This window comes from Rhinoraja longicauda, chromosome 25 (assembly GCF_053455715.1).
Source record: "Rhinoraja longicauda isolate Sanriku21f chromosome 25, sRhiLon1.1, whole genome shotgun sequence".
NCBI lineage: Eukaryota > Metazoa > Chordata > Chondrichthyes > Rajiformes > Arhynchobatidae > Rhinoraja > Rhinoraja longicauda.
In genome coordinates this window covers 25,558,997-25,585,112 of record NC_135977.1, presented here as the reverse complement: position 1 = coordinate 25,585,112, position 26,116 = coordinate 25,558,997, and the positions used below count along the sequence as shown (strand labels likewise).

Sequence of the window (26,116 nt, the reverse complement as noted above, 5' to 3'; positions counted from 1 at the left end):
AGGTAGTTGAGGCAGGGACTATCCCAACATTGAAGAAACAGTTAGACAGGTACATGGATAGTACAGGTTTGGAGGGATATGGACCTAACGCAGACAGGTGGGACTAATGTATCTGGGACATGTTGGCCAGAGTGGGCAACTTGGGCCAAAGGACCGATTTCCACACTGTATCACTCTATGACTATGACTTTAAGTATACTTTCTGTGGCACATCTGTAGAAGTTTGTAGGAGTCATTGGAGACATGCCAAATTTGCTCCGTCTCTTGCATAAGCTGAGGCGTTGGTGTGCCTTCTTGGTTATCGCTTAAATGTGGTTGGCCTTCGATAGATCGTTGGTAATATTTAGGAAACGGAACTTAAAGCTCTGAACCATTTCCACATTGGCACCATTGATGTTGATCGGGGCATGCACTCCATCAAGTTTCCTGAAATTGATAACTAGCTCCTATGTCGTCCTGACATTATGCTACTAGGTTTTCTATCTCCTTCCTGTACTCCATCTTGTCATTATTCGTGATCCGACCCACCACAGTGAGGACATCTGCAAACATGTGGATATAGTTAGAGCCAAATCTGGCCGCACAGACATAAGTGTATAGCGAGTATAGTTGAGGACTAAGAACACATCCTTGCCGGGCACTGTTTATTTAATTTATTGTCATCTATTTACAGATTGTAGTCTGTAGTTGAGAAAATCGAGGATCCAGTGGAAAAAGTGGTGCTGACTCCTCGGTCCAGAAATATGGTGATACGTTTGGATGCGATTATGGTGTTGATAAATAGTTGATAAATAGGAGCCTAGTGTATGAGTCAGAGTCACAGGACAATAGTGTTCCAGAGATGAGTTTAGGGCCAGCCAGATGGCATTTGGCGTGGGCCTGTTGAGACAGTGGACAGTCTGCCGTGGATCAAGGGTGTCTGGAAGGCTGGAATTAATGTGTGCCAACAGTCTCTCAAAACACTTCATAATTGTGGATGTCAGAGCCACAGGACAATAGTCAGTAAGGCACGCTCTCTTACTTTTTGACATTGGGATGATAGTGGTCTTTTTAAAGCAGGTGGGGACCTCAGAATGGAGGAATAAGAGGTTAAAGATGTCTGTGAATATTCTGCTGGCTGGTCTGCAGAGGTCCAGAGGAGTGACATTATTGAGATACACAAGATCATGAGGGGCAGGGATAAAGTGAACGCGCAGTCTTTTTCCCAGGCAGAGGATTCTAAACCACAGGACATACAGGGGAGAGATTTAACAGAGTTATAAAATTGAGCCATTTCTTTCACTCTAAGAGTAGTTCATATCTCGAATAAGCAGCCAGAAGACACTAGGCTTCTGCCAGAAGCAGCCAGAAGAAGCTATGGATTTGGATACAATTATGACTTTTACAAACATTTAGACAGATATATAATTTGAAAGTGTTTAGAGGGATAAAAGCCAAAAGCACACAAACGGGACTAGCCCAGTATGCCAGTTTGGTCAGCATGGACAAGATGGCCCAAAGGGCCTGCTTCATACTATGACTTTGACTCTATGTGAGAGATGGAGCATACCAGATGCAGAATAAAATATCCTCAACTTTAAAGTGTACCAAATAAATCTTTAAACACCAATACATTAGCATGCTGACAATTCCAAAAATCCACAAGTAGACCCACTATATTTCACTGTTTTCAAGCAGTCATAATAGACACTGAACAAATGGCAGGAGGAGGTATAAAAGTATAATATGCTTGCACCATTTGACGTAGTCAGTCAACTACATTGCAAAGTCTTGCCTTGAACGTTGCATTACAAAGACTATGAATCAATTCACTCCAGGGTCTGAAGAAGGATCCTGACCGGAAACATCACTATCCTTTTTCTCCAGAAATGTTGTCTGACCTGCAGAGTTACTTCTACACTTTATAGACAATAGGTGCAGGAGTAGGCCATTCAGCCCTTCGAGCCAGCACCGCCATTCAATGCGATCATGGCTGATCACTCTCAATCAGTACCCCTTTCCTGCCTTCTCCCCATACCCCCTCACTCCGCTATCCTTAAGATCTCTATCCAGCTCTCTCTTGAAAGCATCCAACGAACTGGCCTCCACTGCCTTCCGAGGCAGAGAATTCCACACCTTCACCACTCTCCGAGTGAAAAAGTTCTTCCTCGTCTCCGTTCTAAATGGCCTACCCCTTATTCTTAAACTGTGGCCCCTTGTTCTGGACTCCCCCAACATTGGGAACATGTTTCCTGCCTGTAATGTGTCCAATCCCCTAATGATCTTATATGTTTCAATAAGATCCCCCCTCATCCTTCTAAATTCCAGTGTATACAAGCCTAATTGCTTCAGCCTTTCAACATACGACAGTCCCGCCATTCCGGGAATTAACCTAGTGAACCTACGCTGCACGCCCTCAATAGCAAGAATATCCTTCCTCAAATTTGGAGACCAAAACTGCACACAGTACTCCAGGTGCGGTCTCACCAGGGCCCGGTACAACTGTAGAAGGACCTCTTTGCTCCTATACTTAACTCCTCTTGTTACGAAGGCCAACATTCCATTGGCTTTCTTCACTGCCTGCTGTACCTGCATGCTTCCTTTCAGTGACTGATGCACTAGGACACCCAGATCTCGTTGAACATCCCCTCTTCCTAACTTGACACCATTCAGATAATAATCTGCCTTTCTATTCTTACTTCCAAAGTGAATAACCTCACACTTATCTACATTAAACTGCATCTGCCATGTATCCGCCCACTCACACAACCTGTCCAAGTCACCCTGCAGCCTTATTGCATCTTCCACACAATTCACACTACCCCCCAGCTTAGTATCATCTGCAAATTTGCTAATGGTACTTTATGTCTATCTTTGATATAAACCAGCATCTGCAGTTCCTTTCGACACATTTTGTCCAACTTCGTTATCCACTGGCTACCGAACACAATATACTTGCTGAAGCTTTCCCTCGCCATCTAAGATAACCTGACAGACTATAAACCTAAAACATTAAGCGTTGGAAAGAACTGCAGATGCTGGTTTAAATTGAAGGTAGACACAAAATGCTGGAATAACGGGGCAGGCAGCATCTCTGGAGAGAAGGAATGGGTGACATTTCGAGACACAAAACCTCACCCATTCCTGCTCTCCAGAGATGCTGCCTGTCCCGCTGAGTTACTCCAGCATTTTGTGTCTACCTTCAACCTAAAACATCGTTTGTTTCTCTTCCCCTTGAAGTTGTTTAGCCCAGTACACACTGTCATCACTCAGTATTTATTTCAAATTCCCAACATCGGCTGCAACTTGAGCAAAAAAACAAACTGCTGGGGTAACACAGCTGGGCAAGTAGCATCTGTGGAGGGAAATAGACCATGTTTGGGATCGGGATTCTTCTTCGGGACGCGGTTTGTTGTTTTTGGTCAATATTCCAGCATCTGCAGTGTCATGTATTCCCATCCTCAGTAACTTGTAAACGTCTAGTACCATCAAGCACCCTCAAAGAGCTAAATCAATGGATAATACAATACAATCACGCCCATTTCATTGTTCTGTTTCGGCACATAAAACATTTTTGATTCTTGAAAGACAACTATGATGTCCAAAATCCGATTTGGACTGAATGTATTATCCTGTCTATGTCACGCTTAACTGCAGTAAATAAAAACGTTGCTGTAAATTCGTTTCAACAAATAATCGGGCATTGTATAAGTTACAATTCACAAAATTATATAGTGAGAATCAAAGATTGACACAAAATGCTGGAGTAACTCAACGGGACAGGCAGCATCTCTGGAGAAAATGAATAGGTGACGTTTCGGGTCGGGACTGAGAGTCAGGGGAGAGGGAGACTAGAGGTACGGAAGGGTTAGGCATGACAACGACAGATCGAAGCAGATGCTGCTCAAGGGAATGCAGAACAATTCATTGGGAGAAAGGGAAAGCAAGGGTTATTTTAAGTTAAATAAATCAATTTAACACAAAATGCTGGAGTATCTCAACGGGACAGGCAGCATCTCTGGAGAGAAGAAACGGGTGACAGTATAACAGTATAACAGAGCTTTATTTGTCGTTCGGTACCGAAGTACCGAACGAAACTACATAGCAGTCATAGAAAAAAAAAGAACACAAGACACATAACCCCAACACAAACGTCCATCACAGTGACTCCAAACACCCCCTCACTGTGATGGAGGCAACAAAACTTCCCCTCTCTTCCCCACGCCCACGGACAGACAGCTCGTCCCCGACCGACCCGCACAGTCCCCGCACCGGGCGCTGAAACGTCTCGCGGCCGAACCGGGCGATGAAAGGCCCGCGACCAAGCCTTGCGCAGCTAAGTCCCGCAGCCGAGCCGCACTGGGCGGTGTTAAGTCCCGCAGCCGAGCCGCACCAGCGGTGAAAAGTCCCGCAGCCGAGCCGCACCGGGCGGTGTTAAGCCCCGCAGCCGAGCTGCACCGGGCGGTGTTAAGCCCCGCAGCCGAGCTGCACCGGGCGATGTAAAGTCCCGCAGCCGAGTTGCACCGGGCGGTGTTAAGCCCCGCAGCCGAGCTGCACCGGGCGATGTAAGTCCAGCGGCCAAGCCGCACCGGGATGTAAAGTCCAGCGGCCGAGCCGCACCGGGGGATGTTAGGCCCCGCAGCCGAGCCGCACCCCGCGCCGTGAGGAAGAGAAAAGTTCCCCACACCCACCCACCCCCCACACACCCACCCACCCCCCACACACCACCACCCCCTCCCACACATACACAACCAAAAAAATATATATAAAAATCATCCCAACACCGACACTCAACAAAAAAAAGACGGACAGACTGCTAATCAGCCGCTGCCGTTAGGCGCCGCCACGCCGTTACGGATCGAGACGTTTCTACAGAAATCAATATTCATACCGCTGAGTTGTAAGCTGCACCAATCGGGAATCAAACCCTGCCCGACTTTGATAGAAGCACTCAATTGTCCAGGAGCCGTAAACCAAACCCTCTCGCCTCTCACTGCTCAACAAGCGCTGCCGGTTCAAAGGGCGTTGCCAAGGAGCTGACGTGGCCGCGGCCCTCATTTGAAAACAAATCGCCGCCCTCAGCCGCCGCCGCGCACCACGTGGTCCCGCCGCACCACGTGGTCGTCGTCCCCCCCCCCCGCGAGCGCGGCAGCTGGGTGACGGCCTCTTCGTGACGTCGCCACCGCCGCCGCTGTGGTTGACGTTCCCCTCCCCTCCCGCCGCCATGTTCTGAGCAGCAATCCCACCGCCGCGGACAGAAAAATAATAACAAATCATAATGATCATTCTTCGGTGAGAGAAGAAACAAAACCCCCAGCCAGCACGGGCCATCGAAGAGTTTGCTTTCGCTTGTCCCCGGACAGAAAATCACCTTTCTATTTTGTTTGTGTTGGGGGAAGGAAACCCGGTAGCTGTTCTGTCACTCAGGTTAGTTTACAAGTTGTTTGCTTTTAGGGTGTCCGCCCTCCATCTTGACAGCGTTCAGGGATGACGCGCTGATTACATGCCGCCAGGGCTGTGTTTTCCTTTTATTTTGTGAAAGCTGGTCATTAATTTATTTATTTTTGTCTGGCGACATTCGTGCCCGATTGTAGAGTCAGCCCCCCGAATGGTGTTTAGCGGTGCGTGATGGTCTGGACAGAGGCTTTTAAGTGAATCGGAGCAGTCGCAGTTTATTGAATGAGCAGCCAGCCCTGTGCTCACTTTCCCTGGGATTAGTTGCGTGAGGGGTTTGGTGCAGCTCAGCTGGTGTAGCTGCAGTTCGCTGCTGTCCAACGTGGCTGGGTTTGAAACCTTTAACTCGCCGCTGGTGTTTAGCACGGAATATATCTTGGACACTCTTCGTCTATTTTCCCGGTTTGACGATGAAGTATCAATTCGCCATTTATATAAGTGGAGGCATTGAAACATTTTCCAGTAAACGTTGCAGTTGATGTTTTTCCCCCTAATCGTGTAAATTGGAAATTCAGTGAAGGAATTATCGCAAACAGGTTAAATGAAATCCATGCTTTAAGTACCACTTTTATAGATATCTGCGGCTCTATTTTATATTCTGTAAGGTATACAAAGGTATATACAAGTCATTTTATTTTTGATAACCAATTTATAACTATTGTCACTTAAATCTTTAAGCCACGTACATGCCTAATATCCGTATGATTTCCAGATACCGTTATTGCTTCAGTAGAGCTGTCACATAGTATTTTAGAAATCAAGTAAAAACTAACGTATTATTTTCAGGTAAAACATGAATCGTGTCAGCTGATGCTTTCTAAGTCTCATCAGCTGCTCTCTTGTGTGTTTAAAACAAACCAAGTTTATTTCCATCACCTAATGTGACATGTAATGACAAAACTGGCTGTAAAGCCCTCGTGAGAGAGGTGGATATTAATTGAAATAAAGAAGAAAAACTCTCTTTGCCCAAGATGCCACAATACATGATTTTTGGATACCACTTGAATACGTTTGCTTTTGTGGTTTATATCACATAAAAAATCCCCAGGAGAGCTTTGTTGCCTGCCTTTCAACACACTGGCGTTTGTTTATTGTGCGTTTTGTCATATTAGAGTAACAGCAATCCATGGCTGAGTATAAATAAGTAAGCACTTTAAAATAGAATTATCACTTTTTGGTTGGAGAATGAGCTGAAAGTTAGATGGGAATATTTACTCAAAGAATGAATACATTGTCTTTGAATCAACACGTGACTTCATTGCCACTTGTGAGTAAGAAATCAGAATCAAGGTATATGTAGTAACTTCAAAACTGTAGATAAAGCCATTCTAGCTAACACAAACTTAGATTTGAGGGCAATTCCTGGATGTGATATATGAATTCATATTTTCCAGAGGGAAAACAAGTACTTATACAAATCTGGGTGAAGATTATATTTTGTAAATCTACATCTTAGGGTGTAACTAATTTATATTTAAAAAAACCTCTATAATAATGGAATTGCTGGTGATGTACCACAGTGGTGTCTGGTGTATCACAACAATATTAAAACAAATAATTTTTGAGTACAAAGCTTTGGAAATGTTTGGAACCACACTTGACTCCAAATGGCGTAATTGAAACTAAGGATATGTTCATTTTAAGGTAGAGAATTTAACTTTTGATACTTGATCGTATTTTATTCTTGTAACTTGTTCTTAATATCATTTCTAAGGTTAGATCTGTGCAATTATTCGTAATGATTTTCTCATAGTCATTTTTGTTTAGCCAATGTAAACTGACTGCAAATATAGCTCTGTAGGAAAATACCTGGCTTCCTACAATCAATAAATAGCTCCTTCATCTTGCTGACATTTAAGGAGAGATTGTTCTCTTGACGCCATGTCACTAAACTTTCCATCTGCTTCCTTTACTCCACTCATCATTGTTTGAGATCTGGTTCATTACATTGGTGTCATCTGTAAACTTATAAATGTGGTTAGAGTAGAATTTGGCCGCACAGTCATAAGCGCGTTATGGTCCAGGAGTTTGGAGATTAGTTTTATTGGGTTTTTGATGTTGAAGGCATAGCTATAGTCAATAAATAGAAGTATGGTAGAGCTGTCCTTGTTATCTAAGTGTTACAGTAACGAGGGTAGGGCCAGGGAGATGGCGAGTGCCATCTAGATGGAGCTTCACTGAAAATATCTCAGGCCCATGTATGCACAGATGGAGATTGTGAGTGCACTAGTTGACCTTTTTCAAATGCTGCAAGAAGCTGTTGCAAAGATAACAATACAGTAAGTCACAATGTCAGAATCAGAATAACCTTTATTGTCATCCAAAAAAAGTATTTTGGACGAAATTCCATTACCCACAGTCCAACAATAAGAGCAATAAAAATAAACAATAACACACAATCACAAACCAACACAAAACAAACAAAAGAAACATCCATCACAGTGAGTCTCCTCCACACCTCCCCACTGTGATGGAAGGCCAGAATGTATTTTCTCTTCCCCTGCCGTCTTCATCCGCGGTCAGGCTGTTGAAGTTGCCACGCCCCAGGCCGTGCCGGACGGCGAAAGGTCTGCAGCGGGCCGACCCAAGCCCCGCGACCCGGGGCGGGCGAAGACGCCGCCGCCGCACGCCAGGGTGGCCGCGGCCCTCGACATCGAAGCACCCGCCGGGCAGAGAAAAATCCCGCAACCCATTTCAGGCCGCGCCAGACGGCGAAAGGTCCGCAGTGGGCCGACCCAAGCCCCGCGACTCGGGGCGGCTATATTCATTTTTTTTTAATGATGGCCTTGATTCAGTAAGAGATCAGAAACTATTGAAAAAAGGAAGCTCTGTTTGTATTTGCCTACCAGATACACAGAAATTAAAATATGCAGGGTTTGCTGCTCATATGTAAGGTGTGACGATATTAGCACTCCTGGATGAGTTCAATGTGTTCTATGCATGCTTCGATAGGAAGAACACTGATGTGCTTTCTCCGGCCCCCACAGCCACCAATGCTATTGCAATCTCCGTCACCGAGTCCGACGTCAGAAGATCCTTCAGGAATGTGAAACCTAGACCTGATGGTTTACCTGATTGAGATTTCAAAGCGTGCAAGGACCAACTGGCTGGAGTTTTTGCAGACATCTTCAACCTCTCATTTCTGAGGTTCCCACCTGCTTTAAAAGGCCATCAATAATACCGATGTTCTAGAAGAGTGAGGTGACATGCCTCAATGACTACCGACCAGTGGCACTAACATCCGTGGTGATGCAGTGCTTTGAGGTTGGTTATGATGCATATCAACCTCAGCAAGAACCTGGGCCCACTACAATTTGCCTACTGCCACAATAGTTGGGGGATGCGATCTCGCTGGATCGCCACTCTGCACTGGACCGCTTGGACAATAAAAACTGTAAGGCTGTTGTTCATGGACTACTGCTCAGTGCTCAACACCATCATACTCTCCAAACCTGTTATCAAGCGCTGGGAAATGATTCTTTGCTCAACCATTTGCAATTGGATCTCAACTTCTTTTATCAACAAAATCGGTACAAATTAACAACAACACTTCCTCCTATCTAACCATTAGCACGGGTGTCAAAAAGCTGTGTGCTCCCTGCGCTACTCTATACCTTGACTGTGTAGCCTTACACAGTTGCAACTCTTTTCTTTAAATTTGCTGACAACACCACCTTTGTTGGCGAGGTTACATTTGACGATGAGTAAGACTATAGGGGGGGAGATTGATTGTCTGATTGAATGGTGCCAGAACAGCAACCTTGCTTTCAACATCAGTAAAACTATGGATCTGATTGTTGACTTTAGAAAAGAAAGGCAAACCTGTCTTCTTCAATGGGACGGTGGTGGCAGAATCAACCATTTCAAGTTTTGGGTCATGTACATCTCTGAAGATTTGTCCTGGACCCAGCACATTGATGCAATTATAAAAGAAAGCCCACCAATAGTTCTACTTCCTTAGAAGATTGAGGAGATTCTGTATATTGACGAATGCTCTCTTGAACTTTTACAGGTGTATGGTAGAGTACATGTTGACTGGTTGCATCATGGCCTGGTTTGGCAACTCAAACACCCAGGAACGAAGGGGATTACAAAAGTGGTGAACATTGCCCGATACATCATGGGTACTGACTTCCAACCATCAAAGGGATCTGTACGAGGCATTGTCTCAAAAAGGCAGACAGCATCATCAAGGACCCACATCACCCTGGCCATGCTCTCATTTCACTCCTGCCATCTGGAAGAAGGTATAGGAGTTCTGAAAACTGTAACATCCAGTTTCAGGATCAACTTCTTCCCAATAACCATCAGGCTATTGAACATGATGAACTCCAACTAAACTATAAACTCGTGTAGGAAAGAACTGCAAATGCTGGTTTAAACTGGAGAAAGACACAAAATGCTGGAGTAACTCAGTGTTACTGTCCCACAAAGTTACTCCAGCATTTTGTGTCTAAACTACAAACTACCTTTGTTGCACTGGGGACTTTGGGCTTTGTTTTTTGCACTATATTGTTTTTTATTTATGAACGCCTCTTTTTTGTTTGTTTATTATATTATCTGTTGACTCCTGTGTTTACAAATTTGTTGTGCTGCTGCAAATAAAAATGTAATTTTTCTGTTTCGGTACATATGACAATAAAAACATTCTTGATTCTTGATTATTGTGCCATTTAATACAGGAAATATCCCAAGACAAAATAAGCTTTGGTAAAATCAATCCAAAGAGGATAGCAAAGGAGAGAGAGATGGAAGGTTTTAGTAGAATTTCAAAGCTTTCAATATGTAGAAGGCGGCAATTTGCTGACCGCAAGAGGATAGTGAATTTGCTAGTAAAAAGGGCAACACTCTAAGAGAACTATTGACTTGAAGAGGTTGGATGGACATGGAGGGATAAGGCCACCAAAGCACCAAGTTTGACAATTTAAAAACTCAAGACTCTTCAATGATTAGAACTCAATAAAGATCAAGAATATTTATCTAGTATAAGGAAATAACTGCAGATGCTGGTACAAATCGATTTATTCACAAAATGCTGGAGCAACTCAGCAGGTCAGGCAGCATCTCAAGAATATTTATCTAACAGGTTGCAGGATTATACTGATGGTTTAACTAACTAATACAGCAAGTAGCTCATCAATGCAGTGAGGAGTTTTACAGAACTGACCTTGCCAATTTTGATCTCAATTAGACAATAGGCGCAGGAGGAGGCCATTCGGCCCTTCGAATTAGCAGCAATGTATGCACAAAACAATTCAGAACATTGTGTAGAAATATCTACTTCACTACCTGATACTGAAAATACACTTGCATGTACAAAATGTGCAAAGGATCAGACAAGGACATGTTCCCACATGGTTGCAACTAGCATTTACAGTTGAAGCTCATCAAGGGGCAAAGTCCAAGGGGCAAACAACCATTATTCTGTTTCTTTAAGAAAAAAATGGAGTGACTAAAAGTTATCAAGACAAATAAAAATACACATATTTTCTTCATTACAAAAGAGTAAATGTAGAGATCTTAATGGTAACTATATGACATTCTCTGCTTGCCCCTAAAAATGGAATAATATACACAAATAATGAGTGTGCGTCGTCAAAAACAAAGTCTCAAACTTGTAGATGCCAAATTCTGAATGCCAAACTTTGGCAGAAGCATTCTAAATCTGTCAAATTACTCACAAATTTTACACTTGGCATAGTTGGGTGCATGGATTACTAGCCATCAAAACCAACAGGTCCTTTTGGAATTCTCATGCAGTTTAACATGGATGCCTTCTTGTCACTTGGGAAACACGGCTTGATTGCCCAAGACTGAAAGAAATTACAGAGAGTTGTGGATATAACTCAGTCCATCTCACAAACTAGCCACCCCGCCCCTGGCCCAATCAACCTCAACCACATTGCCTCGGGGGAACAGTCAACATAATCAAGGACCATTTTAATTTGGTCATTCCCTCTTCGTCCCTTTCCCTCAAGCAGACGATACAAAAGCTTCAAAGTATTCAGGCATACTCAGGATGTGTAGGAAAGAACTGCAGATGCTAGTTTAAATCGAAGGTAGTCACAAAATGTGGGAGTAACTCAGCGGGACAGGCAGCATCTCTGGAGAGAAGGAATGGGTGACGTTTCGGGTCTGAAGAGGGATCTCGACCCGAAACGTCACCTATTCCTTCTCTCCAAAGTTGCTGCTTGTCCCGCTGAGTTACTCCAACATTTTGTGTCTATCTTCAGGAATGCTCAGTCCACCTTGGCCTACACGATCTTCCGGTTGTCAAACATTTTAATTTCCATTCCCATACTGACTTTTCAGTCATGGGCCTCCTCCACTATCAGAGTAAGGCCACACGCAGATTGGGGAACAGCACCTCATATTTTACTTGGGCAGCTTACAACCCAGTAGTATAAATGTTAATTTTTGTAATTTCAAATAACTTGCATTCCCTCCCCTCCCATCTCTTCCTCCCCACCCCCCTACCCTACTCTTCCTACTAGTTACACTGTTTGGCATCCTTAGATCTCTCGTGTTAGCACATCTTCCCCAGCCAACAATGGATCATTATGAACTCCACCCTTCCTGAGGTCATCCGTTGCCGGCCCTGAATTGTTCTGGCCTTTTCTCGCCTCCAGTCTTCCCCCAAGCCCCCTCGTCTATTTTTCAGTCTGAAGAAGGGTTCCGACACGAAACGTCACCTATTCCTTTTCTCCAGAGATGCTGTCTGACCCGCTGAGTTATTCCAGCATTTTGTGTCTTTTTTCAGGAACAGCTTCTTCCCCATTGTTAACAGACTACTGAACAATCCTCCCATATGCTAGTTTGTAGTTCCAATCTTCCAACCTACCTCATTGGGGAGCTTTGTATTTTTTTTAACTGCACTTTCTCTGTAAATCTAATGCTATATTGCTGCAATACTAGATTCTACACTTTGGTATTTTACTGTTTGCATTACCAATTGTGCTTGTGTATTGTACTCGTGTATAGTACGATTGGACTGGATAGCACACAAACAAAGCTTTTCACTGTATCTCGATACATATGACAACAATAAACAAACACCACTACCAATACCAATTTGTGCTTGGTTAACTATTCTCATTTGCTCTGAGATCAGTTAGTTTAGTGCAACCTAAGACTGGATTCAAGGAAGAGGAAGAAATTGACTTTGGGTTTCTGCTCCCAGTTATTTTCTGGTGAATGCTCTAAAAAGTTTTGTGTGAACTCTGATTGGAAGCATTAAAATTTAATGATAGTGTTTTTCTTAATTAATTAGCTTGCTGAGACTGATTGTTAAGCGTAAATGGCTGGAACGTTACCTCAGGAGAGCCCGTGTGAGAGCCCGTGTGAGTGCAGTGATAAACAATGACAACTTTGTTTTTTAGCCCATGTTTTGTTATTTATTTGGAATGAACAGAATCCTTGATTGTGTGAGAAAATAGCTGTCAATTAATGGAAAATAATGAAGTCAAATTAGCACTGGCACCCAGGGTAATGTCAGCAGGCAATAGAATGAAGACCATTGTGTAGTTGTATGGAGGATTAGTAAATTGTCCATTCACCTTTAATTTTGAACTCTAGCTCAATTGTGCCTTTTTTCCCTTAATGTCAATTAGGAGCTAAATAAAATATAGTTTGGTAGATTCGATCCAATTTTGTCAGATGCAGATCCTCAGCATCAAATTATTCCAACATGTATCGCAGTTGAGAAACCAATCTCAGATCAATTTTATTGCTGTAACAGCTGGAAAATTTACATTTTTAAAACAACATAAAACTATTAATTTGAGGATGACATTAGATTACATTTTGGAGCAAAGTCTAAAATGTAATTGGTTAATTTTGCCTTTCATCTGTTATGTTCAGCACTGCTTTTATGTCATATTGAGGAAAAATGCCTGTGAGAAATATTTCCGATTATTTGGTTCTTGTGGCTTGTTGGGAAATTGCTGCTCAGCTGATGCTTGTTAATGATTCTGTTTTGAATGTTTTTAAATCCTTCTCAAGCATTGTCACTCATGCAAATTGGATGTTCATTGATGAAGTATTTATTTCTACAATGGGTATAATCATTAGATAAAACACTTAGTTCTGACAGTATATACTTTTCACTTTTCTCCTGCTGGTAGTATTACCACAATTGTCAAATCTAAACCAAAGATGGAGGAAGGTGGGATATGGAACTATGACTTATTGCTTTCATTTGTTGCCTGTCGTTAAATGATTTTCTTTTAATACCAAACATTTTACACATAAAACATAGTGAAAACAAATAGATTTATATCATGTGTCGGGAGGAACTTTAGATGCTGGTTTAAACCGAAGGCAAATACAAAAATCTGGAGTAACTCAATGGGTCAGGCAGCATCTCTGGAGAGAAGGAATAGGTGACATTTCAGGTCGAGACAGTTCTTCAGACTGAGAGTCAGGGGAAAGGAGAACAAGGGATATAAACGGTATTTAGGACAAATGAATGGAAGATATGCAGAAAACAACGATAATCCAGGATATGTGAAGCCTATAATGGTCCATGGTTGGCTGTGGGAGAGGTGTAAGAAAATAACTGCAGATGCTGGTACAAATCGAAGGTATTTATTCACAAAATGCTGGAGTAACTCAGCAGGTCAGGCAGCATCTCAGGAGAGAAGGAATGGGCGACATTTCGGGTCGAGACCCTTCTTCAGGCTGTGGGAGAGGTGATAACGTTAATAGACAGTGGAATTTAACAGGACAACAGTAAAACTGGTACAGTGACTAGGGTGGGGGATGGACGAAAAGAGAGGGGATGCAAGGATTACTTGAAGTTAGAGAAATCAATATTCATACTGGTGTATGGGAAGAGTCCACACCTGGAACTGCAGGTACATTAGATGAGGATGGAGGAGGTGCAAGTGAACCTCTGCGTCGCCCGAAAGGACTGACGCACTCTTATATATCGTCGAGACCAAGCGCAGACTTGACAGTTGTTTTGCTGAACATCTTCGCTCCTTCCGCCTCAGCCTACGAGGTTGCCAAACACTTTAACTCCCAATCCCATACTGACCTCTCTGTCCTGGACCTCCTCCATGGTCAGAGAACGTAAATGGAGGAACAATACCTCATATTTCGCTTGGACAGCTTACAATCCAGCGGTATGAAAATTGATTTATCTAACTTCAAGTAATCCTTGCATCCCCTCTCTCTCCATTCCTCTCCCACCCTAGTCGTCATACTAGTTTTACTGTTGTTCTGTTGAGTTCCACTGTCTTAACTCATTTCACCTATCCCACAGCCAACAATAGACCATTGTGGACTCCACATATCTTTGATTACCATTGCTTTCTGCATATCTTCCATTCATTTGTTCTAAGCACCATGTATCTCTTGTTCCCCTTTTCCAAGACTCAGTCTGAAAAAGGGTCTCGACCCGAAATGTCGCCTATCCTTTTCTCTAGATGTGGTGCCTGACCTGCTGAGTTACTCCAGCTTTTTGTGTCTGACTTAGATTTGTATCTTCTTGAACTAGATGCTGGAGGCCCATTTATTTTGTAAAGTATCCCCAATATATATGTGATTGTATTGCTGCATTTGTTACCATATCCATTGATGCTCTGAGAAAATGTTTATGGCCTTTATTTTAAATAGCTCCCATCATTCAATTTATGACATTGCCACAGTAATATTTGAGATATCAATGGGACAATACTCAGGACAAAGAATGAATAGAGATACAGGTTCAGGCTGATATATTTCTTGGAGGATATTCCTCTTGCCCTCATTGATGGAGGCATTCCTCTTGCCCTCATTGATGGAAATTTCAGTGCAGATAGGTTCTGCCGTGAATCTTCTGGCCAATATGTAACTACAGCCAATGTAGATTCACCCGAGCAAATATTAGCCTATAAACAGTGTGGCACGTGCTAGTAAAGCATTTATGAATTTTACATGCAAGCATTTCCAATATTTTAGTGAAGAGTGGCACTAATCAAACAGTTGGACACCTCTAGCTAATATGGGCTTGAGCCTTTGGAGTGTTATCGGGAGCAATCAGTAAATTCTCTAGCCCATTCTTGATTTGATCCTTGTAGTTCTTGATTTTTGCCACATTAATGCTATTGATCATTGGAAAGGAGTCTGAGATTTAATACTTGCATCATGAATTCCAGGCAATATTACTTACAGTTTATAAACCCTTCTCCTGCCTTCAACATTCCTCCTCCTTGTGGACTTCCCCTACTGGCCTTCTACTCTCTCTGTTTTTTAATTTCTAACTACGTGTATGACATCAACTGTCATGACTTCTCCACTCCACTTACCCACTCCTATCTCAACCCTTCTGAACACACAGCCTTTCTGCTCATGCAGCAACAGTTCCAACATTGTTTATAATCTCATCGACAAGGGACGTGCTATTGCGGTCTGGCATCTGACCTATACCATACTGACACCAGGCACCAACTCTCGGACACCTCCTCACACCAAACCCATCTCCGTGACCCCACAGCCAAATACCAGGCCTTCATCACCCAGAGCGTTACTGATCTCATCACCCCTGGTGATCTTCCTTCCACAACCTTCAACCTTATATTTCCCCAGGAATGAGAGATTCGGGTATTGACATTTGAAGTATATCAGCTACTGATGGATCAATAAAAAATTAGGAGTGATCAAGGGAACAGAATTGAAGGAATGTATGAATCTAAGGTGGCACATTGGCACAGCAGTAGTGTAGCTGCCTTATAGTGCCAGAGATCCAGGTTCAATCCTGACAATGGGTGCTGTCTGTACGGAGTTTGTATGTTCTGCCTGTGACCGTGTGGGTATTGTCCTCCAACAGCATTCCTATTGTCTCCAGGGGCTCCCGTTTCCTTGCACATCCCAAAGAAGTGCAGGGCAATTGGCCTAGTTTATAGGATGGAACTAGTGTACGGGTGATTTCCACGCTGTATCTCTAAACTAAACATTATTGCCGAATTTAGGGAGATAGGGAAAAATACTTGATTTTAACTCTAATGTGGAGGAATTTGAAAATAGGACTGGAATTTTGAGGCTTTGCTTAACCAGAATGCCAGTGTCAGAGAGGGATAATGAGAATACATTTGAGAGGAAACGAGAATGATTAACAGTATTAATTGATATGGCACAAGAAGGGAAGTTGCATGGTCCGAATTGAAATATATATGTTTATATATCTCTAATTTCCTTTGGGCTTGTGAGTTGTTAAAGACCTCTGTTGAAGGTGCATGCAAAGTGTTGTTGAGAGGGAATTCCAGGAATTAGCCTTAAAGAATAGCTGGGTGTATAATTCCAAGTTAAAATGTTGTTCAACTTGGAGAGGAACCTGCAGGTGAGAGAGTACCTGTTGCCCTAATCCTTTTTTTTGTGGCAGATTTGGGGTTTTGAAATGTGCGTTGGAATAACCTAGATGAGTAAGTGCAGTATATTTTGTAGGTGGTACATACTTCAGCTGTTGTGCGCCATTGGAGGACGCTATAAATGTTAACGATGGGCAATCAAATGGGTTGCAATATCTTAGATGTTGATGAATATCGAGTTTTCGAAGCTCATCTAATTTACATAGATAATGAGTCCAACTAGAAGGCAGGCCATCCTAGACTGGATATTGTGTAATGAGGAAGGATTAGTTTGCAATCTTGTTGTGCAAGGCCCCTTGAGCAACAGTGACCACAATATGGTGGAATTCTTCATTAGGATGGAGAGTGACACGGTTAATTCAGAGACTAGGGTCCTGAACTTGAATAAAGGAGACTTTGAAGGTATGAGATGGGAATTGACTAAAATAGACTGGCAAATTATACTTAAGGATTCAGGATATCTTTATATCGAAATCGAAATTTAGTCACCCACAGTCCAACAATAAAAGCAGTAAAATAAGCAAATTACACAACCCCAACCAACACTCTTAAAGGGTTGACTGTGGAGATACAATGGCGAAGATTTAAAAGACTGCATGGATGAACTCCAGAAATTGTTCATCACTGTCTGGCGAAAAAATAAAACTGGGAACGCGGCTCAACCATGGCTGACGATAGTGTTAAAGCCAAGGAAGAGGCACATAAATTGGCCAGAAGAAGCGGCAAACCAGAGGACTGGGAGAAATTTAGAACTCAACAGAGGAGTGCAAAAGGGTTAATTAAGAGGGGGAAAAAGAGCATGCAAGCAAGCTTGCGGGGAATATAAAAACTGACAGTAAAAGATTCTATAGGTATATAAAAAGGAAAAGATTAGTGAAAACAAATGTAGGTTCCTTGCAGTCAGAGACAGGTGAATTTATAATGGGAAACAAGGAAATGGCAGAGCAGTTAAACAAGTCGTTTGTTTGTGTCTTCCTCAGTGAAGACAGAACCAATCTCCCGGAAATACTAGGGGACCGAGGATCTAGTGGGAGGGAGGAACTGAAGGGAATCCATATTAGTCAGAAAATGGTGTTTGGAAAACTGTTGGGACTGAAGGTAGATAAATCCCCAGGGCCTGATGGTCTGCATTCCGGAGTACTCAAGGAGGTGGCCCTGGAAATCGTGAATGCATTGGTGATCATTTTCCAATGTTCTCGCAACTCTGGATCAGTTCTTGTGGACTGGAGGATAGCCAATGTAACCCCACTTTTTAAGAAAGGAGTGAGAGAGAAAACGGGGAATTATAGACCAGTTAGCCTTACATCGGTAGTGGGGAAAATGTTAGAGTAGATTATTAAAGATTTTATAGCAGCGCATTTGGAAAGCAGTGACTGGATCGGTCAAAATCAGAATGGTTATATGAAGGGGAAATCATGCTTGACTAATCTTTTGGATTTTTTTGAGGATGTAACAAGTAGAATGGATAAGGGAGAGCCAGTGGATGTGGTGTATCTGGACTTTCCAAAAGCCTTTGACAAGGTCCCACACAAGAGATTAGTGTGCAAAATAGAGCACAATACCGACCAATGGTATTGGGGTTAGGGTATTGACATGGATAGAAAACTGGTTGGCAGACAGGAAGCAAAGAGTAGGAATTAACGGGTCCTTTTCAGAATGGCAGGCAGTGCCTAGTGTGGCGTCGCAAGGCTCGGTGTTGGAATCCCAGTTGTTTACAATATATATTAATGATTTAGACGATCTCTAAGTTTGCAGATGACAAAGCTGGGTGGCAGTGTGAGCTGTGAGAAGGATGCTATGAGGCTGCAGGGTGACTTGTATAGGTTGGGTGAGTGGACAGAAGCATGGCAGATGCAGTATAATGTAGATAAATGTGAGGTTATCCACTTTGGTGGCAACATCAGGAAGGCAGATTATCTGAATGGTGTCAGATTAGAAGGGGAGATGCAAAGAGACTTGAGTTCGCCTGTACATCAGTCACTAAAAGTAAGCCTGCAGGTGCAGCAGGCAGTGAAAAAAGCCAATGGCATGTTAGCCTTCATTGCGAGAGGATTTGAGTAAGGAGCAAGGAGGACCTACTGCAGTTGTACAGGGCCCTGGTGAGACCACACCTGGAGTAATATGTGCAATTTTGAGGAAGGGCATTATTGCTATTGAGGGAGTGTAGCGTAGGTTCACCAGGTTAATTCCCGGGATGGCGGGACTGATATATGATCAAAGAATAGGTCGACTGGACTTGTATTCGCTGGAATTTAGCAGGAGAGGGGATCTTATTGAAACAGCTAAAATTCTTAGAGGATTGGACAGGGTAGACACAGGTAAAATGTTCCTGACGTTGGAGGAGTCCAGAACCAGGGGGGTCACAGTTTAAGAATAAGTGGTAGGCTATTTAGGGCTGAGTTTAGGAAAAGCTTTTTCAGCCAGAGAGTTGTGAATTTGTGGAATTCTCTGCCACAGTAGGCAGTGGAGGCCAATTCACTGGATATTTTCAAGAGGGAGTTAGATTTAGCTCTGAGGGCTAAAGGAATCAAGGGATATGGGGAAAAAGCCGGAACATCTGATCTTGGATGATCAGCCATGATCATATTGAATGGCGGTGCTTACTCGAAGGGCCGAATGGCGTACTCGTGCACCTATTTTCTATGTTTCTATGAGTCCAATTAATATGTAGATCAGAATCACCCATAATAATTACAGTTCCCTTCCTACATGTCTTCGATATTTTCCCATTAATGTTTTGTCCATTAGTAAGACAACACTTTGGGATCAAAAAACAGCTCCTGCCTGTATAATTTATTCCTGCTATTTCTTATTTACAGCTAAACTATATTGATTTGATTTGCTGCTCCTCCATCATTACTGACCATCAAGATGGTACTCTCCTTGACTAACAACACTACCTCACTATCACTTGAGCTCTTACCGATATTGATGATATCTGTAATAAAATACTCCTATTACCACACAGAAATTTTTTAAAAAGAACAAATATTTGCAGATTAAAATAAATTATATAGAAATGCTATAGTGCCTTTAACAACAATGCAGCCTGTGTTGTTACAGGTACTTTGAAGGGAAATATGTCCCATGTTCTAAGATTGCCACAAATTAGAATGAGATTGGGAGAGAAATGTACAAAAGGCTTCTACCGGAGGGCTCCAAATTTAATACAGTCAGTTTTAAAATATTTTCAAAATTGACTGTTAATTGTGATTGTGATATTAAATTTTTTTTTACATTCCTGCTTTTTTTGGTAAGATGGTTTATTTTGGTTTCCAGTTTAAGTAATTTCTGTTGCATTCTTGTTTTGGAACTGATCTCTATTTAGATGTAAATAAATTACTCTTCCAATGTGGGCAGGAGGATATATGCACAACCAGAATATTTATAATGTTTACTTGTATTTTGTAATTACTTATAATTTTGGTGTGATCCTTCCATTAATGTAGAGTTCTAAACTGCAAGAAAAATGTTACTTACATTTGATGGAGATCTATCATTATTTTTTTGCGAATGTTAGGACAGATTTATCACAAATATTTGCTGGTGTTTATTAAATTGGGCTTTTATAATATTTTAAATGTCTTTCTATTTGCATTATAATCCTTTAATGTTGATTAAAATATAATATTTCTTTGGATAAGTAACGATGGGGAAATAAAAAGTCTGCAGCTTTTTCCATGGTAAAGATCATATTCCTTGTCCTAATTATATTTTTTACAATAAATAGTTAGCAGACCCAAATTTTAAACAAACCTCCCAACTTCCTGGTAGCCAATGATAGCGAGAAAAAATTAGTGCACCTCCACATACATTTTTGAACAAGAATCATTCATGACTTTTGAAATACTTAAATAATGGCCAATTTTACTTAATGCAGTTTAAAAAAAAAAATGTTATTTGATTATGAATTTGGTAGGATATATGTGATATGTAAAACTTTGTAATGCGACTAGCTACTTTGAACATTTCATCCTCACCATGGAAATCGAGAACAAAATAAAGACTTGAACTTTCAAAATTCATTACCACTTATGTATCAGAAACAACTCATTTTATGCACAACAGTGAATGACCAGTTAAATTATTGTTGTTGGGGGCAGAATTTTTGTTAGGACTTAGTGAGATGGATCAGGTGAATGTTAAACTTATTTTGTCAATGTCGAAATAGACAAATTGTGTTGATTCAAGCCTTCAGATGTCAATGCGTCAATCCCTTGTGTGTCATTTCTGATTCCAAGGTATGATCCTTTGTAAGTCAAAATCAAGACATTCAAATTAAGTAATTCTGGAAATTCATATATTGAGAAAAGGTGGATAAAATTCATTTTATTCCCTGCAACAAAGTAGAATTTGATTTGTCATTCTCCAAAAGTATGCTCGTCAGCTGATCTTATGAATTTGTGGACACAACTAAATTTGGAGTGTGGGAAGTGGTAATGTGAGGGGAGAGCTAGTTTGTAGGAGTACCACACCAAATTATAAGAAGATATTAATGGCCATGAATTAGTGTTTAATTTCTGCATGGCAAAGAGGGAAGAAACATAAAGTTGTACATTACTTGAAATATTTCAATCTAGATGAAGTCGAAGGACAGGTGTAGCCAAATCCAAATATACAAATTACTGAGACCAGTAATGTAGGATAGCAAGGCAATTTGACAAACAATTACAAGCACCAGGATGGATTTAAATAGTAAAGAGGTTTGTGAAACCTGTATGGAACCATCACCAGAAAGTACAAAGGAGGAGTATACACAAAGATTTATTAGAAAAGTATCGCCTGTTTCTGGAACTAATCAGGAAATAATCTGTTTGGGTCTCACCTCAAAAAGAAAAGAGAAGCCTGAAGACAAAGCTAATTAGATGTAAATAAATTACGTTTTTATGTTTACGTTTAGACAGTGTAGACAATGAATTTTTCCACTCTGAGAAACAGCAAAATTAGATGCTCTCAATATTAATTCCTAAAATATCTAACAGGGTTTTGATTAAAAAATCTTTCTCTGCAGCAAGTGATGAAAAATTGGAATTTAGAGCCACAATTGTGTTTGAAGCAATTATTTAAGCAGAGGTTAGATAAGCTGGTGAGCAAGAAGGAAATTTATCATTGATGGATGATGCCAGTAGTTGATTTGAGTGAAGCATAAACATTCTGCGAACTGATTGATCTTTCTTACTTTTGATATAAGTAATATTCTTGAGCTCCCGCATATTCTATGAAAGATTGATTGTTTATTTTGTCATCTGGGAATACAATTTTAAGAAAATATTTTTGTTTATGGGAGATATTTGCATTGAAAATATAGTGCATGTCCATTGTTAATTGGTAAGCTTTCAGAAATGGAAACAAAAACTATATCAGAATGAAAAATACTATTTCAACTACTTTAATGTTCAAGAGTTTGGTCATTAAGGTGGCAGTGTAAGTGGATCAAGATGTAAAGCGGAACAGAATCCTAGTTTCTGTTTCCTCGGAACCGAAGACCAGGAAAACGGATTTTTTTAAAGTTGCTATTTCAGCATATTTTACATTGGTTGCATCAGGGATGAGGATTGAGGATTTATTTCCTGAGGTTCAGAATTTTTTTTAAATAAGCTCTTTCTATTTATTGAAAGGAAAGACAGTGTTTAAAAATAATTGGCAATTGGTATGTCACCTTTAGCGTAAATATAAACTATAAATATGATTTAAAAAAATTTTTAATTGAAAGGTACAATTCCTAAATAAACTACATCAAAGTGAGAAGGTCAGCATCTCTGGAGGACTTGAATAGAGGGAAGCCGCCGAGCCCCTTGTGGCTATGGGCAACGGCAGGCCTGGCTCGCTGCAGCGAAGAAAGACCCAGTGGGCCACGGCCTGCAGAGGAGATACCTGGAAGCGGCTGAGCTCGGCTCCGAAGACCAGAGAGCTGATGAGGAGGGAACCGCTCGGGATGACGGACGTGAAGAGTGGGCTGAGAGGAGAGGGTCAGGAGTATTGCCTCCAGCACCTTCAAGGTCAGCTGAAGAGGGACGTCAGTTAACGGGCCGATCCGATCAGGGGCGACTGAGGAGGCCCTGCAGCAGCGTTGGGCTTAGCTAGATCAGGAGCTGCGCCAGTACATCGAGCGGGTGGTCAGGACATTGAACTTTTTATAAATGGTGCCAAAACATGACAACTCGTGCATGCGCGATCTATGCAAAACAAATTTCACTGTGCAGTGCACACATGACAATAAAGTACCATTGAATTAAAATTTTAATCCTCTTCCATATAATGCCTATCTTTATTGTTTGACATGTCCAATTGAGTTCCAAAACTGGGTGAAGCCACAATTTGCAGATAGGTGCAGCAAGTGTTAGGCACATTAGTCTTTAATGCAAGAATGTTTGTCATCTTTTACCAAAAAAGGAAGTATTGCTACAATTGTACATGGTACTGGTGAGGTAATTTTCTGGATTGAGTGTATCGTTCTACCATGAGCAGCTCAAGAAATTAAATCTATAATCTTTGACAATATTTAAATCTTTTATAATATTTAAAAGAATGAGGCATGGTCTTACTGAAATATGCAACGTGGATATTGACATGTTTGTGCAAGTGAGAGAATCTCAAACAGGAGTACAGGTTAGCGACGTTCATTTAAAACTGATGTGTCTCGGAACTTTTTGCAGAGGGCAGTGAAACTCTGGAATTTTAGAACCCAGAGGGTTGTGAATGCTAAGTCATTGGGGTATTTAAAAAATAAAATCAGGGAAATGAAGGTTATGGGAAACTTGCACATAAGAGGCGATGACCTCTGGATCAGGTTAGTAATTATCATATTTGATTGCAGGGCCGAGTGATCTATACTCTTGTTATCTCAACAGTATTGGCTGTTAGAGCATAGTCAAAGGAATTGATATTTTCAAATTGATTAAAGATGGAGTATTACAATAGAATATAATAATAAAAATAATACTTTGAGAAGTTTACGTACTTTTTTTGATACTGAAGTGGTACATTTTTTCTTGTACTTTCTATTCTGCCAGTAACTTGTGTCAAAAGTGAAAATGAGGTTAACATTTTCTCCACGTTGATTAAGTTCTTCACCGTTTCAAAATATATTTAATATTGCAGCACAGGGGTGCAGAGAGTTGAGCTTGTGCCTCACAATACCAGAGACCTGCATTCAATCCTGACCTCGGATTGAGTGGAGCTTGTATTTGTTCCCGTGATCATATTGATTTCCTCCTAGTGCTCCAGTTTCCTCTCAGGTCCCAAAGACGTTGGTTGATGGGTTAATTAGCTACAGTAAATTGTCCTTAATGGGCAGTTGTACAGTAGAATCTGGGGGATGAGTTGATGAGGATGTGGTGAGAATAAAAAGTATGATTAGTGTGGTATCACTAATACCACAGGTTAATGATCAAAACTGACTTAGTATAACAAAGAGCCTCTTTCTTTGTTGTGTAAGAAAGAACTGCAGATGCTGGTTTAAATCGAAGATAGACACAAAATGCTGGAGTAACTCAGTGGAGTAACTCAGTGAGTCAGGCAGCATCTCTGGAGAGAAGGAACATTCCTCTTTCTTTGCTGTATCTCTCAATGACTATGATGCAATACTGACTGAAATATTACCTTTCATCACATACAGACCTTTCCGTTTAAGGATATCAGCAGAGGAAATTGAACTGCAGCTAAACTCTACAATATCAGCATGTTTGTCTACACTCGTGCCTTGAATATCAGCCAACGTTAAGTTCTTGAGCCAAAGCTTTTTGGTTGGGATGTTGGCATATTTTTCTGAGCTGCTATTTTGGGTGTAAGAATGGTTAATTTCCATATATTTTCCCAAGCACTTGGAGAAATACAAACTAAATGAAGCAGGAACATGCCGATTTATAGAATATTTTGAAGAAATATTAGTGAAACAAGAAAATGAAACAGATTTCATTTATATTGATTTGCAAAGGCACTCTATATTATATTTTTAGACAAAAAATGTAAAGAATGAGGGGATCAAATGGATGCAATATAGACAGCTAGGATTGCAAAATAGAGGATGCCATAAAGTTTCTCAGAGCACAGGTACAGGCCTTATTTTTCATAGTTTGAATGTTCAATATGCTCTTGAGTTGGTAATTGAGATAGTAATATCAAATTGTTGTGGCATCAAATTATGTATATAAAAAGCTTAATTGATGTTGCATACTAAATATCACCCAGTTCACTTTGAGTTTTGTGTGTTAGCATTTAGAGTTTACTGTTTTAAATTGAACAACTATTGTTTTCTCAATAGCCTTAAAACTATTAAAGATAAAAGTAAAAAATGTTTTCCAGTTTTCGATGTGATCTGTTCCAAGACGTAAAGATCTCTTTTTGAGGGAAAACGTTGATCAGCTTTTAACTAATTTTGGTGAGTAAATTTTGAATTCCATCCTTTTTGGTGTAAATGAAAAACTAAGAATCTATTTCTCTGTTCTGGTTTCTAATTGTCATGTTGCACTATAACATTTTCCAAACCTTTCTATGACATTGTGGCTCTACTGAACTGAAAGGCATACAAAGCAGATGATTACAGCAAATAGTTTATTTCTTCACCTGTATTTCAGTAAGTTGTGGTAGCCTTCCAGAATTACCTTGTATAGGCTCAAATATATGCTTGTTAATATCACTGGGACACAAAAAGACAACAATAAAACCCGTACATGTATCTGTTTCTATGAATATAATTGATCTAGCTTTAGGTTGAAAAATTATCAACATGAAAAAGACAAAAAACTGAAAATCATTATTATTCAAATAATAATTGCTTACATTAGCCCGAAAGGAATAACCAACTAACTTTCTGTTTAAACATCAGTCTCAATGTTACTTCAACATTGGTGGTTATTTCGTGTAGGAGCAGCTGAATTTACTTACACCTTCATAGTTTAAGACAAACTCTCATATTTAAAAGAAGTACTACAATCCTTCATTGCTAAATAAAACAGTTAGGAAAGAATTCCAAAGCTGAGCTTTAATATTTATAAATAGCTAATCTAGTTAGACACAAAATGCTGGAGTAGCTAGTTTAAACCAGCATCTGCAGTTCCTTCCTACACATATTTAATCTAGTTAACATGTAATCTAGATTTTGAGTATTTTAAAGAAAATGGTAATTCTATTTAACTACCTCTGGAGACAGGAATTTCAAGAAGCAATTCTGCAAATAAATTTAAATTAAAATAATGACTGTGCTATCCACTTAGCAAGCAGTGTGAAATCAGTTTAATGTGATAGGTTGCCAAAGAGTTCATTTAAAAAAATTATCTTATTTCGCTGAACACTTGCTCTCGATCTGCCAAGGCCTACGGGAATTCCCAGTTGCT

The 26,116-nt window shown here is 40.8% G+C and overlaps 2 protein-coding genes across 6 annotated transcripts in view; one reads left to right on the top strand and one right to left on the bottom strand.

The window, feature by feature from the left end:
• Positions 1–4,993, bottom strand: part of ascc2 (activating signal cointegrator 1 complex subunit 2) — a 52,905-nt gene extending 47,912 nt beyond the window's left edge. Inside the window, exon 1 of the mRNA XM_078421714.1 lies at positions 4,871–4,993. The gene's annotated coding sequence lies outside the window, so the exon portion shown is untranslated. The remainder of the gene's footprint in view (positions 1–4,870) is intronic.
• A 188-nt stretch (positions 4,994–5,181) lies between these two features.
• Positions 5,182–26,116, top strand: part of mtmr3 (myotubularin related protein 3) — an 80,926-nt gene continuing 59,991 nt past the window's right edge. For all 5 annotated transcript variants that reach the window (XM_078421712.1, XM_078421711.1, XM_078421710.1 and 2 more), the window contains exons 1-2: positions 5,182–5,406; positions 25,086–25,161. The gene's annotated coding sequence lies outside the window, so the exon portion shown is untranslated. The remainder of the gene's footprint in view (positions 5,407–25,085; positions 25,162–26,116) is intronic.